We start from the raw sequence: 12,136 nt of genomic DNA, 5'->3' as shown, positions 1-12,136 counted from the left end.
TAAATTATCAATCCATTTTGTTTGTGGTTTAATCCATGCTACATGGTTCTCAGAGGCAACTCCCAACTCTGTGCTCAGAAATCCCAAGCTTCTGTATACTCCAAACCCATTAAGGCATCTCTCTTCCAATTTTTATCCCATTTTAGTCCTCCATAGACCAGTCAAAAAGACCTGCTGTCTACTTCTCTCTGTCTCTATTTTCTCCCACAACACACAGGCTTTCACCTCTATCTGTGGTATCTATCCATCCTCAATATCCCATCAGAAACTTCAGAAATTTTGCCTAGACTGGTCTTCTATTTACAGCATCTAGGACAGGGCAATAATAGATATTCATCAGTGCCCAACAGATACTGATGGAATGAACGAAACAAACAAATGATTGATTTTTATTAGCATGAAAGACAGCCAGCTGCCAAAGCTAATGCATGGGTCCTTGAAAAGTTTCAGTTTTCAAGGAAATTGCACTGCAGATTGTCCTTTCACAAGTAAATGACCCAGTGACCTAATTTCACAAAGTGGAAATAGAGTGGTAATGGCTTTGGCAGGCTGGCACATGTTGCCTGTGAAGATGGTCTAGGGTTCCAGGTACCAGCCTGGGGGAAAGTCATTCTCCAGAGTATCCTCAAGTCACATATAAATTCGACTGGGCAAAGAACCAGGAGATTAGGTCTAGGAAAAGTGCCGTAAGCTTCAGGGTGACTGACTAATTGAAGAACTCAACAGGCAAAAGGATGGAGGATGAATGACAGGAAGCTTGGAAGGTGTTGGAAGCATTTCTGTATTGTGACAGCTGTTTAGGGACTTAGTACCTATGTCACTATAGGCTGGACCATTGTTGTTTTGTTTTATCATCTTGAAATCAGGGAAATGAGTATGACAACCAATGTGGATTCACATGAGCTAGGTTTTAGTGTTTGCCACATTGTAGCTTTTGCATAACAAAACATCAGGAACATTGCAAGATCAAGTGTGATATGAGTAGCACTGTAGCACTGTCCTGTTGTTCATCGATTTGCTCCAGCGGGCACCAGTAACATCTCCATTGTGAGACTTGTTACTGTTTTTGGCATATCCAATACACCACGGGGAGCTTGTCAGGCTCTGCTGTGCGGGTGGAATACTCTTGATAGCTTACCAGGGTCTCCAAGAGGGACGGAGATCTAACCCAGGTCAGCAGCATGCAAGGCAAATGCCCTACCTGTTGTGCTATCGCTCCAGCCCCGTGGTATGAGTAAGTGATGATATCCAAACTGTAAATGCTCATACATTCTGTCTGCATCTAACTTCAGATTATATACAAAAACTTCACATTAAAACATGAAAAATATCAACTTGATCATCCCTTATTCTCCCCTGTTTGTCTACTCCACTAACTCTGACAAACCAGCTTCAAATTGGTCCTAGACTAGTGTGGCAAAGACTGCTCACTAGTGGTGGCAATGAAAACTCTGACTTAGTTGAATACTGTAGAAGAAATCCTTTGAGATACAGGGGTTTTATTTTCAAGTGCATTTTCTCCCTTTATTCTTATTATCCTTCTTATAAGTGAGTACAATTGCCTTGAGCTCGATCACGACCATCCTGTTGTTTGTCGAATGCCTCAAGCAGGCCCCAGTAATGTCTCCTTCATCCTAGCCCTGCGATTTTTTAAAAAGTGCCATATTCAAGGCTCTTTCAGGGTTAGGAGAATGAGACCCATCATTGTTACTGGTATTTGGCATATTGGGTACGCCACAGGGAGTTTGCCAGACTCTGCCATGTGGGCAGGTTACATTTGGTAGCCTGCCAGTTTGTCCATAGTAGGAATGAGGTAATGAGATGTCTCTTCAGGGAGCTGGGTTTTATAGTCTCTGAGTCTTGGCCGTTGATGGGATTACACGGCGCCAGGGGGCCAGTTGGTGAGTGTGACCCCTACCTAGTGGAATTTGGAGGATCTGGGTGGAGGATGCTCAGCCCTGATCCCAGCAGGCTTGGAGATCCCAGCCCCAGGACCCGCATGCCTTTGTTCCTCTGCCGGTACCTTCATGAGTGTGGAGAGTGGTACACCCAAATAAAATCAACTAGATATTTTTCTTACCTCAAAATTCACCATATTTTCTTGCCATTTGTTGAATAGAAATATATTCCAGTATACCCCTGCTCACTAACTCTGCAGCTGCTCAGCAGAGCACTCACAAGTAAAATTTTTTACTCCTGCAACATTTTATTATTGCTTTCTATTGTGCTAATCCCAGTAACATAAAACTTAAACAGTTCAAGAATAATGTTCTAATGTTTCTGTGTCATATAAAATTATAAGCATGAAAGCTAGCTCAATTTTATTTTAAATCAAAAGATAAGAGATCAACATTCAGAATGTATCAGTTCTATAATCAGCAATTCTAACCCTCATTTGAATGATCAAATTCTAGCTCCTTTAAAGCACTAGAAATGGATAAGGATAGGACCTGAAATTGAATGTCATAAGGTCAGGAAAATCTCAAGAACTGTCTTTTATATTATTTTAGAAAATAGTAACAATCATAGCTGGCCCTATATCTATAATTAACCAACAGTATGTAAACCAAACAAAGCTTTTTGGAGCTACGTTGAGTAACAAAGGTTAAAAAAATTATTTTGATGCATAAGACTGTCATTTAGTTTATGGGGAAAAATGAAGGTATGTAAATGAAGGGATATTTATTTCGAGTTAGTTTTTAATTGCTTACATACATATTTGGCTGGAGAGATAGCACAGCGGTAGGGCATTTGCCTTGCACGTGGCCGACCCGACCAACCCGGGTTCAATTCCTCTGCCCCTCTCGGAGAGCCCGGCAAGCTACTGAGAGTATCTTGCCCACACGGCAAAGCCTGACAAGCTACCCATGATGTATTCGATATGCCAAACACAGTAACAATGGTCACAATGAAGACATTACTGGGCCTGCTCAAGCAAATCGATGAACAACAGGAGGACAGTGACAGTGACATACATATTTGAAGGTACATTTGCATCAATCTTCTAGAAACTTCAATGGTGTAGACTTCCTGGTATTAGGTCTCTGGTTGTGACTTTATAAATCACATTCATCATAATTTCAGGGCAATTAGCGATTCTTCTTTCTCTTATCCACTGACATGAAATAAATACTAAACCTTTTTATTAGATTATTATTAAGCTTATTATATTTTATTCTTCAAAGAATGTTTGCCTTCTCAAGTGACTACATTATCCACATACGTTTTTATTTCACTGAAACAAAAATAAACACAATTGTCATTATTTAACACATATTAATTATCTTGATTTTGTCAACTGCCAAAATAATATCCTTTAGAGCAGAGCAAAAGCCTTAGTTGCACATTGGCCTCTTGTTATATCTGTCTCATCTGTTTAGTACGGGATAGTTTTTCTTTGTTGTAGTAACCTTGATAATTTTGAAGAATGTAGGTCAGTTCCTTTTCTGAATGTCCTCAGACTTGGTTTTCCTTTGTTTTCATGACTATATTCACCATTTGTGTTTGGGGCAGGAATCCTAAGAAGTATGAGTGTTCCCTGTGTATGAGATTCATGATGTTGGTGTCCTATTGATAGTGATAATAAATCTTATCTCTTCATGACGGTGCTGTGTGCCCATTTTGTCCATGTGCTTGTACACTTTTCTTTGTAATTAACTTGCATATTACAGGAGATAATTAAAGTACATAAATTTCTTGTTACTCATCCAAATTTCATCTACTCCTTTTAGCATCTGTGGCTTAATCTTTTGAAATAAATTATTCCTATGATGACTGCCAAATGGTGATTATCTAATTGTGTAATAGGACTGCTTTAACCAAAAATAAGATATTTTATGTCATTGTGTTTTTCCTTCCATAGCTCAATTATTTCCTTAATGGATTTTTGTGCCCTTCGTTCTTTTCACGCTTCTTTTGTGGAAGATATCCATAATAATTGCCTAGGTCACTTGGTAAAACACCATTGCTTTTAGAGTATGTTTCCTTCTTATAATTATCTGCAATACTTATATCATTATAATAATTTTAGAAGTAATGGTGCTCACTGTTTTAAAAGTTCAGCTTTTTATATGTGAAAACGGTCAAAGATATTAATGTTTTCCATTCACTGACTAAGGGTGTGATTTTTTTCATAAAGCTTAAATTTACAGGGTCTGGGTCAACTTTTTACTTTGATATTAGCAGCAGTTAGCATAAGCTAGGGCAGAGGTGTTTAATTTGTTTAAATTTCTCCTTTATCTTTACCCGTCAGAGCTAGGAATGTAGTTAAGATTGCTTGTTAGAGGCTCTCTTCCTTCTGGAGAAGTCTGCATTGTCTTTCCAACTCTTCTCTCTCTACCTCTATACTATATCTGATCTATGCATGAATTTCAGCTCTGGGTATATCATTGCTAAACTTTAATGACCCTATTTAAAGGACTATTAATCCTCTTTTAAAGATACTTGGATTTGGGGCTGGAGCGATAGTACAGCAGATAGGGTACTTGCCTTGCATGTGGCCAACCTGGGTTTGATTCCCAGCATCCCATATGGTCCCCCCGAGCATCACCAGGAGTAATTCCTGAGTGCATGAGCCAGGAATAACCCCTGTGCATTGCTGGTTGTGACCCAAAAAGTTAAAATAAATAAATAAAAATACATGATTCATGAAAAACAACAAGGAAACACTGAAAATTATTAGCAATATTTTGTTTTAGGCCACACCTGTATGTGCTCAGGGCTTCCACTGTGCTCTGAGCCCAGGGATCATGACTTACAGGGCTTGGGGGACCCTGTGGAGTGACCGGGATCCAACCCCATCAGATCAGTCGTGCTCAAGGCAAGCACCCTCCCTTCTGCCCCATCGCCCCAGCCCCTGAGAATCATTTTCTGAGGAAATGGGAAACAAAGACATAGATGAAGAGGTAGCTCTGTGGTAGGGTGAGCCATCTGCATGTGCAGGGCTTCAAGTTCAATGCCCAGACACTCCACCAGGAAGTACCATCACTGGCAGCTGGGCCTATCTTACCCCTGCCTCCAAGAGCCTATGAATTCTGGCACAATTTCACTGGATGTGAACAAATACTACAATCACGTGTGTGTCAGTATCATAGCCGAGCCTCTAAGCACTGCAGCTCAGTGCGGGCAGCCTGTGAGCATTGCCACGTTAGTTAGGGGTTAGTTAGGAGTGTTTTAAATAGCAACTCGGAAGGGAAGGAAAAAAAATGAAAAGGATAAACTGAGGGAGATTTATTTATTTGTTTTTATTTAAAATTCTTTTTATTATTTTTGTTTGGTGTGGACTTTGGGCCACATCAGGAGTGCTCAGGGGTTACACCCAGCTCTGCACTCAGAAACCCCTTCTGGTAGTGATGGGTAAAATCATCTGGGTTGTCGGGGATCAAACCCAAGTTGGCTTCATGCAAGGCAAACACCCTCTCCGCTGTACTATGGCTCCAGCCCGTTCCCTCTCTTTAAAAAAATGTTTTGGGGACTTGTACTATCTCCACAGCCCACAGTCCTCTCCTTTAAGTAAACTACAGCTAACTGAGACTTGGAAAGAGGAGGAGGCTGAAATGAAGGACTCATAGAGATCAGGAGAAAGCCTGACAGCATTCTTTGAAAAATAGCATAATGAGACTCCAGAGACTTTCCAGTATCTTTGTGGGAGGATTTCTGGGATGCCAAGGTTAAGTGTGCTGCCCTCCCAATGGAGGTTATATTTGTTAAGTTATAATTTTTGAAAAAAAATCAATTTTTGGTTATCTGAACTTGAGCGGGGCTGGAGCTATAGCACAGCGGTAGGGCATTTGCCTTGCACGCAGACAATATGGCCGCCCCTCTCGGAGAGCCTGGCAAGCTACCTGTGATGTATTCGATATGCCAAACACAGTAACAACAAAGTCTCCAATGGAGATGTTACTGGGCCCGCTCGAGCAAATCCATGAACAATGGGAGGACCGTGATTACCGTGATTACCGTGAACTTGAGCACCATTTTTGATAGTTATTAAGCACTGATAAAATATGGGAACTAAGACTATTTAAAATTACTTGTTAGGAGTGTTTTAAATATGTAAATCTCTCAGTTCTGATTGGCAATGAATCTAAGTTGGAAAATAAAGACTAATACTTCCAAGAGCTGGAGCGATAGCACAGCAGGTAGGGCGCTTGCCTTGCACACAGCCGATCCGGGTTCTATTCCTCTGCCGCTCTCACAGAGCCCGGCAAGCTACTGAGAGTATCTTGCCTGCATGGCAAAGCCTGGCAAGCTACCCGTGACGTATTCGATATGCCAGACACAGTATCAACAAGTCTCACAATGGAGACGTTACTCGCTTGAGCAAATCAGTGAACAATGGGAGGACAGTGCTACAGTGCAGTACTTCCAAAGTGGGGGAGCACATTTATTATGGGAAATTATCGTTTTACCCTGAACAAATGCTTGAGTGGAAGGAAGCTGAGAAAACTTCGTATCAAGCTAAATGAAGATGAGCAGGTTGAGCTTCAAGACATGTGTTGTGAATGCAAGCTTCTCAAGAAGTTTTCTACATACCTTTTTAAATTTTTGAGTTTGATTATAATGTCTAGGTAAAGGATTTTAAGCCAGGAAATGACACAACCACATTTGCATTTCGGAGATGACCAATTGGTCTGCAGAAGAGAGGAAAGAATGGCAGTGGAAAGGCATGGGAACCTCAGAAAGGAAGTGCATGCAATAATAGGATGGGTGACAATAGTCCGGTCCTGCTTTCTTGGGTTTCACTTCCAAACCCTCTCCTCCTGCTCTGTTCCAGATGTTTCCATTACAGCCTATAGAACCCAAAAGAGTAGAACTCTGATCATCTCTAACAACCTAGTTCTTTCACAATTAAATAAGCTTTTCCCGCGGTATTCAGACCACAGGGCTCTCAGAATGTCTCTTGTGTTCTTGAGCAGAACTCAAGAACTGAGATTTACTCAGAGATTTGATAACTCCTCTGCCTTTGCACAGCAGAATTACATCATATAATTAAAAATTCACCACAATAATGTAATCCTATCAAGGCTGCTGAAAGGATTGAGCTATGTTTATGGAACATGGTGCGCTTTTCAAGATTATTTGCAGGATTATTTGCCGTTGGTTTGACCTTGCACACAATGTCCTCCTAAAATACTGTGCATTCTCATGATGTTCTGATAACCTAAAGTAAATATGTAAAGGGAATCAAAATAGCTTTCTACCAGATGGACGGCTATCAGCACAAAAGACAGAACTGTAGCTCATTGCAGTCACTGCACTGGACATCTCCAAAGAGGCAAATGAATACAGACACTTGCACGGGCTTATCTTTATTAAAGAAATATGTGAGGTGTGACTGAAATGTTGTGTCTTAAATGGGGCTTTGAAGCCTGACTCCATAGGTACACATGCAAAATGAATCTCCTTATTTTGCAGTTCACAGCAGGGATATTAGAACTGGAAAAGACCAGGGATGTCTTGTTCTTCTACATTAAGTGTAGAGTGCATTTGAATAAGACTTGAACTATTATATTTCTTGTGTCCTGAAATAATTTATTGTATCCAAAATGTGTTTAAGTCCATGAAATTCTTCAATGATTTTTTCCCCTGGAGTTATTAAGTCAGTTTTGTCCTTCCCATAGTAAAGTGAAGAACATTTAAAATTGTTTTATCTTTGAAAACAATTGCATCTTATTTACATCCAGTAATTGGACCAAATTTCACAATGGACTGAAAGTGAAGTTTCTTAACTCCCCTTCATATCCTTTGGGGGTGTACAGAACAGCACATTGTTAAACAAGTTTATTTATATGCAAGATCTGTATATCATTTCAACTTCTTCCAGTGCCTCTGTGATGATCTTAAACTTTGAAAAATATCATTGGTCTTGTACATTTATATACATATATATATCTCCACATCTATAAGACATGCATGTGGTAATTTGTAATATATCAACTGCCATTTTCTAAATAAAATTATAGATAATGGTCATATTTCTCATTTATTTCACATAATCTACATTCTTAAAAAAGATATTATGGACATGTTTTTCCTGTTAATTTTGGGAAAATGTTCCGTGTGTGCAAGGCAAATGCCCTACCCGATGTGCTATCTCTCCAGCCCCAAATTTTACAGTTTTTAATGAACATGTCTAACTTTTAGCAACTCATTTAAAGATAACTATCAGAGATAACTATCAAAAAATATATATACATATATACATATATATATTTCGGAGAGCCTGGCAAGCTATCGAGAGTATCCAGCCTGCACAACAGAGCCTGGCAAGCTAGATGTGTTGTATTCAATATCCCCCAAACAGTAATAATAACAGGTCTCATTCCACTGACAATGAAAGAACCTCCAATACGTTGGGATAGACGAGTAAGGAGAGGCTGCTAAAATCTCAGGGTTGGAATGGAGACATTACTAGCGCCCACTTGAGTTTAGTGAAGAACAACGGGATGACAGTGATGACAGTGATACAGTGATCAGAGATAAAGATAACATAGAAGTAGCACAGGGTTAAGCTGTCAAGGCATTTTACTTGCCTGTTATTGAACCAAATTCCACCCATGATACCACATACAGTCCTGGAGCACCATGAAGAGTGACCACAGAGCAATTCTGGTTGTTTCCCAAACTCTACTCCCTCCAATAAATATATGATTATTAATGAGTAATAATGTACAACTTTCCAATGCTGCTATGCTTTTTTGGGGAATTTTTTCACTTATTCCATTCATTCCATCTCGTGGGGTTATTACATTTAAATTGTATGTGTGTGTGTGTGTGTGTGTGTGTGTGTGTTAGCATTCCCTCTATCTTCCATACTACAATTCAAGAAAGCATGTGAACCATGCAGACAGAGAAAGAATGGTGTGTAATGACATTCCTTGACAAAAAGGAGCATCCCACTGGTAGTCACATGACCTCAATCATGTGAGCCAATCAGACTCCTCTATAGAGAGAAACCAAGGTACTGAAGGTGAACGGATTTTTGTATCTTGGAGAGAAGGTTTGCCGGCTTGGAAAAAAGGAGACTATGGTATGTTAATACCAACTTCTTTATAATACATGGAAAACTGAGGTTGTCCCTGCAGCTGTGAATGACAAGGGTAGAGATGAAGAAAGAGATGGAAATTGGTTAACTTAGTTCAGATTCTAGAAACTTTCATACCTATAGGCAGTTCCATAGTTTACCATTCCAGACTACAACTTTTGCTTAAAATGATCCAAATTGTATTTTGCTGGACATGTATTAGATTTATTGTTTTCTTATTCAGTAACAGGAATGGGATGGAGGGGCTCATGCACCCTGTCTGCATTCGAATCTTGTTGCTTTGCGACCACAGCTAGCTGTAGGTGGTGGGAATTCCTTCTGGGTGTGCTCAGGGGACCGTGTGATGCAGGGAATTGGACCTAGGCCTCCTACTCTTAGCAGCTGCTAACCTGTTGAGCTCTCACTCTGAGTCTATTTCAGTAGATTTTTGTTGATAATGTCAGGCATCAAAGCCAGGGCTTCACCCAGGCACAAGAGTCCAACCACTGAGCTACATTCATAATCCTTAGAAACAATTTTTATATTGGTCACTGGTTTCTGGTTTGTTACTATTTGGCTTACCTAAATATTCAAGTTATTTGACTTTTCTGGAAATTGGTTTTTAGTAAAGTGTCCTCAACTCTTTTGATGTGTTTTAGAGACTAGGCTGCATCATTAATCTAATTATTCAAACACTTTCTTAGATACTGTTGTCAAGGAATTTTGCAGATGCAGTTCAAGTTTTCAGGATATTGATTTTGGGGATGGAGGTTTTGGGCCACATCTGGCAGTGCTTGGGGCTTACTCCTGGCTCTGAGCTCAGGGATTTATTTCTCTTGGTGGTTCTGGAGAACCATTTGGGGTGCTGGAAACTGAACGCAGTTCAGCTGTAAGCAAAAGCAGGTGCCATACCCACTAAACTGTCTCTTTAACCCCCAAGCAATTGCTTTCAAGTTACTCAAGTGTGAGTTTATCCTGGTGACTCATCAGATAGCTTCTAAAGAAGGTTGTAGAACATCCTTAAGTGCTGGGACCTCTAAACTGGTCGGGTCCTCAGGTAACACCATCCTCCTTATCTTTCCTTCCTTATGGATTCTGTTGTGCTTTAAGGGCTTCTACAACTGCACAGGCCACTTCCTTATAATACCTGCTACTCACTCTGCTTATCTAGCTGAATCCTGGCTGACACAGTACGTGAAATGGTGAAATGATACAGTTGTATTGCTGTCAGCATTTCATCACAGAAAGTGCCAACTAAGCTTTCCAAATGTCTCTCATTTTCTTTTAGCTTTCTATTAGAGTTCTACTGGAAAAGCTTCTGTGATTTGCAGTGTGACTGGGAGGTTTCCATGCTGTTAGTTCAGAGCACTTCTCTAAGAGTCTGGGTGAATCTGTAGCGGTGTCTTCACCCTGCACAGAGCCCTTTGCACCCCATGTTCCCAACACTCCTTACAGCTGCATTTTGAAACTAACTTCCGAGATTCCTCTCTTATTTCTCCATAGCACTAGACCCCTAGAACCACTGTTATGGCCCCGTGACAAGTTTATACCTTATAAAGAGTGGGGAGGAAAAGATCACTGATTTTGAAGTGGAAAAACATATGCCACAGCTACAATCTTCTGCCTTTGAATCCCTGGCTGTCGCAAAGCATAATAGAATGAGCTAGCTGCAGCAGAACAGGACAGACTGGTTAGGATTCTGAGTTTGTGTTCTCTCTGTTCCGTGTGGCTTTGTGCTTATCTATTTCTCAATTGTCCCCATGTTTATGATGGAACTCACTCACCTCACTCTAATCCTGTTTGTTTCGGCTTTACCCCATTTTCATTTGTGGGAGACTGCCTTTTTCTTTCTATTATTCTCGTAGTATAAAATAAACAGATCACTTTAGTATTAATTTATTCATCAGTGATAAACTTTACACTTGGTCAATTCTGGAAAAAATAAGCACTGTGGCACTGTAGCACTGTAGCACTGCCCTCCCATTGTTCATCAATTTTCTCGAGCGGGCCCAGTAAAGTCTCCACTTTGAGACTTGTTGTTACTATGTTTGGCATATTTGGCTTACCCGTCACGGGTAGTTTGCCAGGCTTTGCCATGCGGACGAGATACTCTCGGTAGCTTGCCAGGCTCTCCGAGAGGGGCAGAGAAAATAAGAGCTGCAACAAATACTGTATATTACCTATCTTAAAACAGTAAAACATTAGTCAAAAAAGATAACTTTCTAAAAACAACAGAATTACTGGATACAGTTAATAAATTTATTACTGACCTTCATAGCAAATAGACCTTCATAATTGTCACCACAACATATCCATTGCAATCTGTTTTTTTGAAGCCCAAAATAGGAGTTTAATATTCTATCATGTAATTGTGGAAACATAAAATTTTGATTTTCAAGTTGCTTAAAAAGTCGACAGAACTGAGAACAGAGTGATAGTACAGTGGGTAGGGCACTTTCCTAGCCTTCAATTCCTAGCACCTCATATGGTCCCCTGAACTGGTCACTCCTCCTGAGCACAGCTGCGTGTGGCCCCCAAACCCAAACAGAACAACAAAGGGTAAAGGTAAAGAGAGCTGCGGTGTGTTCACCTGCTGTGTGTTGGTGCACCTTTGTCTGAAGCACAGAGCCTGGATACTCTGTGTACACTCATTGTCTACCTGTGGAAACAAACCCTTTGAAGACCATTTGCCTAAGGATGCTAAGTGAGGTGGGAAGGACCCTGGGAAAATGGTGGTGGGAACTTGGCACTCTGGTGGTGGGCTTGGTGTAGAAGCACTGCAAACATAACACAGTAATATTGGTATTATCATAAATCCATTTTTATTAGGCTTATTCAATATTATTTAATGTATTAAAATAAAAAATTTAATAAATAGAACAAATATAAGGGCAGTGTTGGTGGGTCTTTAGCATATTAGTGATGGTAGAGGTGCATTTACTGTTTTGATGTTTTTATCCATAGTATAATCATTATTGCAATCAAGCTACCATAACTACAAAAAAACCAAAAACAGACAACAATGTGAGAAATATAGTTGTAACTACTGAATCTTAAACTTTTCTATAAACTGTTTTTCAGTCAGTACATTAGATACTTCTTTATTTAGTG

Source organism: Sorex fumeus, unplaced genomic scaffold (genome assembly GCF_029834395.1).
Source record: "Sorex fumeus unplaced genomic scaffold, SorFum_2.1 ptg000024l, whole genome shotgun sequence".
NCBI classification, from domain to species: Eukaryota; Metazoa; Chordata; class Mammalia; order Eulipotyphla; family Soricidae; genus Sorex; species Sorex fumeus.
This window is presented reverse-complemented; position numbering follows the sequence as displayed.